The 7,804-nt window shown below is 35.3% G+C and overlaps 1 long non-coding RNA gene across 1 annotated transcript; it reads left to right on the forward strand.

The window, feature by feature from the left end:
* The first annotated feature begins 5,782 nt into the window (after window positions 1-5,782).
* LOC117173102 lies at window positions 5,783-6,955 on the forward strand. Its single transcript, XR_004467108.1, has 4 exons — window positions 5,783-5,881; window positions 5,988-6,072; window positions 6,233-6,458; window positions 6,531-6,955. It is a non-coding gene; the product is annotated as an uncharacterized LOC117173102 (long non-coding RNA).
* The last annotated feature ends 849 nt before the right edge of the window (window positions 6,956-7,804 follow it).

Consider the following 7,804-nt stretch of genomic DNA (forward strand, 5'->3'; position numbering starts at 1 on the left):
TTGAAAATGTATTTCTTCGTACAGCTGAGGCAATAATACTATTTTCTTGGCTATATTCTAGATTGCCATCAGACCTTTGTAAAGAATAATATTATAGTGCCAAATTTTACGACAAAGAGTTTCTCCGTGTATTAATTTTACAAAATATAAAAGAAGCATGAGTTGGCTTCATAATAGATTTTGCTGATCTCGATTCTGATCTCGATTCTAAAGAATAGGCGGCGAGGTTAAATCCAATCAATAGGTGAAGAGATAATGTGGCTTCAGATTTCGAGATATAATCGCAACCTCCTTTTTATGTTTTTATGATAGGATAGAAAGTTTTATGTCAAGAAAGAAAGAGATATAGCACTGATCAGAGAATTTCTCAAATATCTGGACAAGATTTCAGAAGCAAGGGTCGAAGCAAGGCACGAGTGGCCGGCATACAAAAAGATCCCTACTACTTTCTAACACTTGCTTTGCATAAAAACATTTAAAAATATCGCAATTTCCACAAAAAAAATAACACATCCTTCCGGGAGATTGTAAACAAATACAGAACCTATCCGTTACAGTTTGGAGTTTGAGTTGCTGTATTATCTCACTTACAATGTAGTTGTGCACTTTTGTAATTTTAAGCAACAACTTTTAGTACACATTTCTTAATTTTATCAACTGCGATTTGTTCAGAAATGTTATCCTGGTGTTCATGAGTTTTTACAAAAATGTAACCAACTGCCTTTTGCACAAGAAATAATGCTCCAAGCTGGACTGTTGTTAAATGTGCCCGAAATTCCGTAAATTTGAAGAATAATTGCATATTGCAAAGCACAATGGAATGGTTACATTAGAAATATTAACCTCTTCAAATTCATGTACTCAGAAATTGGTTGCATTAGCAATAATATCATCTTCAAACTCATTTGCTCAGAAATTGGTTACATTAACAATATTAACATCTTCAAAGTCATTTACGCAGAACACTTTCTGCTTTTAAATTACTATTTACTTAGAACGATAGGATTTTTTGGGCTGAGTTGTTAAGCTTTAAAGGTAGTTGCTTACAATTTTCTTGTCGATAACAGAGTGATACGACGAGTACAATCAAAAGGGTTAACGCTGCTGTATTAGTACTCCGCGTAAAATGGACAAATGCGACTTGCCACAACCATGACAGTCTAATAATGAAGGGCTCATTTAATGATAATTTAATGCCCTATTGGCAAATTTAATGCTGCACTATTAAAAAAAACCAGGGGTTATGCTACCTTAACGTTAAGCTAGCGAAACCCCATGTGAAATAAATGTTGAATGTAGTTCTGTCATCTTACATAATGAAGGGCTCATTTAATTATCATTGAATGTTCCATTGCCAAATTTAATGATCCACTATTTTGTTTTAAACCGGGGGTTACACTAGCTTAATGTGAAGCTAACGGAACATTATGTGAAATAAACGTGGAATCAAGTTATGTCCTATCACATAATTCAAGACTCATTTAATGCTATCCAAAACCACCAAAAATTATTTTCCAAAAGCTACTCCTCATTCTGACATTTTTTTACAAAAATTTATGTTTTTTAAGGTTTTGACTTCGCCACATTGGATCAGCAATTTGCAATTTAAAAAATCGAATTAGGATTCGGCATCAGCGACCCACAAATTCCCCTTATGCAAACGTTTATATTTTTTACTAATTTTCCTAACATTTTTGCACCTTTCCATCATTGAAACACTCATATTGAATCAGTCATTTCAGATTTTGAAAATCTTGCTTCAGATTCGTCGTCAGCAATATCATAGACATGAAATGAACATTTGTCATTTTTTAAAATTTGATTCCCATAGAACTGCGCAGATGTAAAGTTAGTTTTTTTCGGAAAAAAGTACGCAAATTTGGTCGTCTGTATCCTTTGAATTTCAAAATTGCGGCAGCAGATTCGCATCAAGTGGTATCTTAACCTTCGGTATAACCAAGTTTTATTATTGTTAACTTTAATTTAATGTGGTTACAGATTTTTGTGTTGTGTTCGCTAAAATTCCCCATAGTGCATCAGTTTAAAGTTAGGCCAGCGTACGTCCAGGTTTCTTTTAAAATAGACGGGGACTTTAATTTAGTAATAGTCCATCAAATAAGTCTTAAATAAAGCCTCAAACATGATATCGACAGATTTGCAATTTTTACATAATTTATATGAAGGGTAGTTTTCGACTGGCAGATGTTGATTTTGGAAGACGTGTTTCTGTAGTTCCGGAAAGCATTAAGTGAGCCCTGAATTATGTGATAGGACAGAACTCGAGTTAACGTTCATTGCACATGGGGTTCCGTCAGCTCAACATTAAGTAAGCGTAACCCCCGGGTTAAAAACAAAGTGAAGCATTAAATTTGGCAATTGGGGATTAAATAAGCATTAAATGAGCCGCTAATTATGTCTGGTGCAGGTCTGGGCCAGGCCAGAACTTCTAGACCGCACATACAATTTTTAATCTTGTTTACACGGAGAAAAATATAATTCAAGACCTGAGAGGAAAAGGACATGGCCTAATGCCTAAAACTTCGAGACCTAAGCTTTAAAAGCCAGGGTTTCCAGATCTGAGCTCCCGCGTCATATAGTAATAAAATCAAAGAGTAGTGCCGTGAATTAATTTCCTGAAATTTCTCTCCGTATAGCTGACCAGCATCAAACCTTAGCCAGGCCAATCGGTGAAGTTGATAAGAAAATAAAGTCTTACTTCGATAGTGTGCATTTCTTATTTTCTGTAACATTTTTTGCAATATGTCGAAAATTGGCTAACCGAACTTAGAACTTTTTTTATTTTTGGCCCAATGATTAGCGTCAGTCCTGTGACAGACCACAGTCATTCCAGACTAGACAGTCTAGATAATTTCAGACCTCGGTCAGAAAAGCGTCAGACCTGGGCCAGAACAGATCTTCGAAACTAGACAGTCTAGATAAATCTAGACCTGGGCCAGACCTATCACCAGACTACCAGGAATTTTTTCCACGCGGGATAATGATAGATAGTCCTAGTAACTGGTGGAGTGCGACCAATAGTTATTTAGAACTCAACATCTTAGAGGAAAATGTACATTCATTTTACTGAACTGGTACACTTGGAAGATGTCGTGAAATGACAGGTCGTGACAGTAGCCGTTGGGATGTGACCAATCATTATTTAGTACTTAATGTTTCTTGTATGAGGTGTATTCGATGTACCTATTGCACTCCGATGATGTGTTGAAAGTGTTTCAAACTGCCTTTCCTTTTTACATTTTCTCCCCTAGTGAAAATATCTTCTGGCGTTGGCAAACCGCAGACTAGACCGCCTAGACTGTAATGTGATGTAGATCCGACGGTCTCGTCTGGGGCTGTCCAGAACTGTAACACTTTTGCAAAGTTTGTGGCTAGACGATCTAGCCAGCCGCTGGTCCCAGGCGGAAGTACACCACTGTTATTGTACAGGCCCATTATAGATTGCTGGAGTGCCAGTACTTGTTTGTAACGCTAAGTAGTAATGGCTTGCGGTACTGCCACGGTAATGCACACCAGTATAATTACAAAAGTGTAAGCTTCAAAGTTTTTATTTATAATAATACAAACAAAATTTCTAACACTACGGGGTTTCGAACCTTTATCTATATCTGAATTTATCGCCTAGCAGTCGGGAACCTTAACCATTACTCTATACTAACAGAATTGAAAGTACAAAAAAAAACCGTCCGCATAAGCTACAACTCAAAAAAGTTATAAAAAACCTTTTATCAGCTCTATTTCCTCATTAATGATTTTTTATTATTACACATCATATATATGTCTATAAATAAACTGTTAACGGAAATTTGAATAAAAATCAATTAAAATTTTTTGGGTTTCGTAGCATAAGTAACAGAATTTTCTTACAAAACATTTTTTTATGTAGAATTCTGTAAAGAATTTTTTTTCAACAATCTTTTCTAAGCAATTTTTATTCCAAATTTTTTTTAAACAATTTTTAGCAGACGTTTTTTTTCAAAAATTTGTTCTAAATTTTGATAAACAATTTTTTTTTCGTCTATTTCAACTGATTCTTTTTCGTGTAACTTTTTTAATTTTTAGGTGTTTTGGGTTAGTTTACAACGATATAGAGTCACGTAAAATGTAATTTTTAAGCAAAAATGGATTTTTAATAATGTTTAATTTCGTTTTTGTATAATTTTAGACAATGACAGTCTTTCGAATAGGGTGAAAAAATTGGGCTGCTTGATACTTAGAAATTTGTATGGTATGGATGGCGGACAAGTCCCAGATCCTGACCAGACAAGTCTGTCAAGAAAATAAGAAAAAAATTTGATTTTTGATAGTGTTAATTTCTTATTTTGTATCATTTTGGACACCATGACAGTTTTTCGAAAAGAGTTGAAAGAATTTAACTGATTGACACTTAAAAATTTTTATGGTATAGATTGCGGACCATTCCCAGTTATGGACCAGACTAGACTTCCAAGAAAATAATAGAAAAAATATACTTTTTAAAAGTTCAAATTTCTTATTTTGTATGATTTTTTTAAGTGCTAATTTCTCATTTTTTATGATTTTGGACACCCAGACAGTTTTTTGAAAATGTAAAGAAAACTGTGGCTGATTGGTACTTAGAAATTGTTATGTTATGGATTGCTGACTAGGCCCACATGTGGGTCAGACTAGACTGCCATAAATAGACGGTCTAGACGTCGCCAGCTCTGGACCAGATCTGACATCAGACAGCCAGAAATGTTTTCCACTAGGATCAGAATAAGTTTTAAATAAAAACGTTTATCTTTAGGTCCTTAAATTTATTTTAAAAAAAAATTTTTGTTATTTCCTTAACGAAACATACCAATATAAAATATAAGAGAGAGTTTGTCCAAGAAGGGCTAAATATAAACCTTAATTGATAGGAAAAAGTAATCAACCTTGAGAAAATGTATTAAAAATGTTAAGTCGGAATATTGAAGTGTGATTATTTACATGAAATATTTTTCTTAAAGTTCCCCGATGATTTTATCCTGTATACATTTTTCTTAATGTTTGCTTAGGAATAGTTTATCTCATTGTCTCTTTCGACTTTAAAGTGTGCGAAAGGCATGAAAAAAGAGACATAGTTCTAAGTACATTCGTGCACAATTTCGATAAACATATGCTCAATAGAGAAAAAGGCCCAGAAGTCATGCAAAAGCAAAAGAGCAACATTTATTGTGGGATAAATACTTTCGGCACGGGTTTTATAGAGTCCATTCATCGTAAGTTGTGCTTTATGTATTATTTTATTATTATTAATTATATTATTATAAAATGATTCACCTCATAAGTGTATGCAAATATTTTGTAGGATTAAAAAGTGATGCTGAGGAGCTGCTGAGAAGAAGAGGAAGGATGCCTCCACTGAGGATGATCGCCAGTGCATCGGAGATGTCTGCGATTGATGACGATGAATCGACGATGGATGACGATGAAGTAAAAGAAAAAACATGGACGGCACTGAGCGTGAAAAAGACCGTATGTACTACGTCCGTGAAGTTTATTCCGGTTAAAATATCCGGGTGTTACTTATATATTTTGTAATTGTTTCCTGTTTAGAATCAGCATTCATATGTACGCTCGTCGGAAGTGCTTCCAAGGAGTGAAGAATTCCTGAAGTCTGCCGAAGGCTTCCGAAAATGGAAGGAAATGCCTCGAGAGGAGGATTTTTCATGCATGATGAACCTAACCAAAAAATTCAAATTAAGGCCGATTAATGAGGCATGTGCTTGCTCAGCTGGATAGTTACTGGATGAAGCTAACGCCAAGCTGAGAGTGACAGCCGAGAACAACAGGAACCTTTTAAAGATGAACATTTTGATCCAAAAAAACTGTTGGGAGGAAACTGAGAAGTTAAAACGTGAGTATATTCAGTTATCGAATACCATAGATTGATAAATATTGTAAGGGGAAATCATATATAGCTCAGTTGGAAATATAAATTTTACAATTTTTTTATGTTTAAGTGGCATAAAGGACATCTAGGCGAAGCTAGAAGCCTTTGCTGATGCGGGCGTAATTGGCAGCTGCAAAGGAGACCAAGTTTCCGAAGTAAGATCTTATGCTTCCATTTGTATATTCCCAACAATTTATCCGCGGAAAATAGTTTTTTTTATTTTTTTCATTAATTTAAATTGGAACAAAAATAAATTTTTCCTAATTTCAGCTCTTGTAGGTTATGCTCTCAAATCAAAAACATTTTCTTTTATAGAGACACGTTGAGTACGTTGAGAACGTCTCCACAACCGCTTTCAACCAAATTATGACGTACAGCCCAAAATATACCGCCAAGTTTATGAAGCACATGGCAGCGGCGATATGCGGGCGTGAATATCTTAAATCTCATTCCGTGTGCGGGATGAAGTCGAATCGTTCCCGAGACAGTGCTGAATCAGCTAGGCCTGCGATCGACCCCAATGAAATGGCGGCACTGCAAGGTGTCTACCGCCTTTAATTTTTTTTCATCTTCATTCTCATTCTGCCTCATACTAATATTATTTTTGTTTCAGCTTTTATAAACTTCTGCTGCGGTAAGAAGGGAATCCCGGAGCCCAAATATCCACTGTTGTTTTTGGCGTAAAATACCACCTGGCCAAATACATACACGACGTCCGAAGCACGGACGATGGAACGAAAAAAGGCCGAGATTAAAAAAAAAAACAAAGCAGGCCGGACTAGACGCACTTCATGATGCAGAAGATGAAGAATTAACGGAAGTGAACGTCTAGATTCGGCTACCGATAATGAAATTTGGGTCCTACCACAACCAGAATCGCTGATTGATAATAATTTTTGTTTGATAAATAATGCAAATTAGCATCGACTGTATGTATTTAAATTGTATATATTTAAATTCATGTGGCCTAAAACTTGTGATACTAATGAAAAGCTACAGCTTTTGAGAAGCGGCACCAAATTTTGCACATACATTCTTTGTACTCCCAGCCACGTCGTAAGGGAATAAGGGGGAGTGACATTGGGGGGGGGGGTGCATTCGTTTTTTTACCAATCGGTATCAGATTGTTCACTTATCTTGTTTGGGCTCCCGGAACAGTTATAAGAGTATTATGAGGCAGATGAAGTGGGGGGGAGGGTGTTTTTCAAATATATAAAATGAAGAGGCTTAAATTCGAAAAAGACAGTTCCCATGTTCAGTGTTCAAGGGTTTATTTCTATTTTATTTCCTTAAAGTTTTTTACAACTAAAGTTCAAATTTCGCCTGCGACTTCGCATTTTTCAAACCAAAAGTGTACTATAAATATAAAAAATGTTATGTTGATTCTATTTCACTCTTTTCATCTTCAAACTTGATATGAAGAGAAAACATGTGAGTAACATCGAATGCAATAAAAAGTTACACTTTTAACCATTAAAAGGTAAAGGTGGGTCACTCGTGCCTCGGCAAAAGTTTCTCCCTTTGCTAGCTTGCAGAGTTTATTTAATTATATTGTTTGAACAAATGATCAAATCGTCAGTATAGTGATTTATCCTTACACTAGGATAGTTGATAACATTTCATGAATTTTGCGCAATTTTTTAGAGCACTTCAGAGAATTTTATAAAGCACCGAGCACGAGTGACCCACCTTTACCTTTAGAAGGTGCCAAAAATAACGTTACCATTTAAGGGTTAAATGCGTAGCCCATGATTCTTAAGTAATGTAAAGTTATTCATCATTTGTTTATGTGTTTTTTTTATAACTTTATACAACTTTTATTGTATTTTCGTTTGTTCTTGATGTATAGTATTCATCAGAGCGGTCGTTCCGCGGCGGCGAAGCCGC

This window comes from Belonocnema kinseyi, chromosome 1 (genome assembly GCF_010883055.1).
Source record: "Belonocnema kinseyi isolate 2016_QV_RU_SX_M_011 chromosome 1, B_treatae_v1, whole genome shotgun sequence".
In the NCBI taxonomy this organism is placed as follows: domain Eukaryota; kingdom Metazoa; phylum Arthropoda; class Insecta; order Hymenoptera; family Cynipidae; genus Belonocnema; species Belonocnema kinseyi.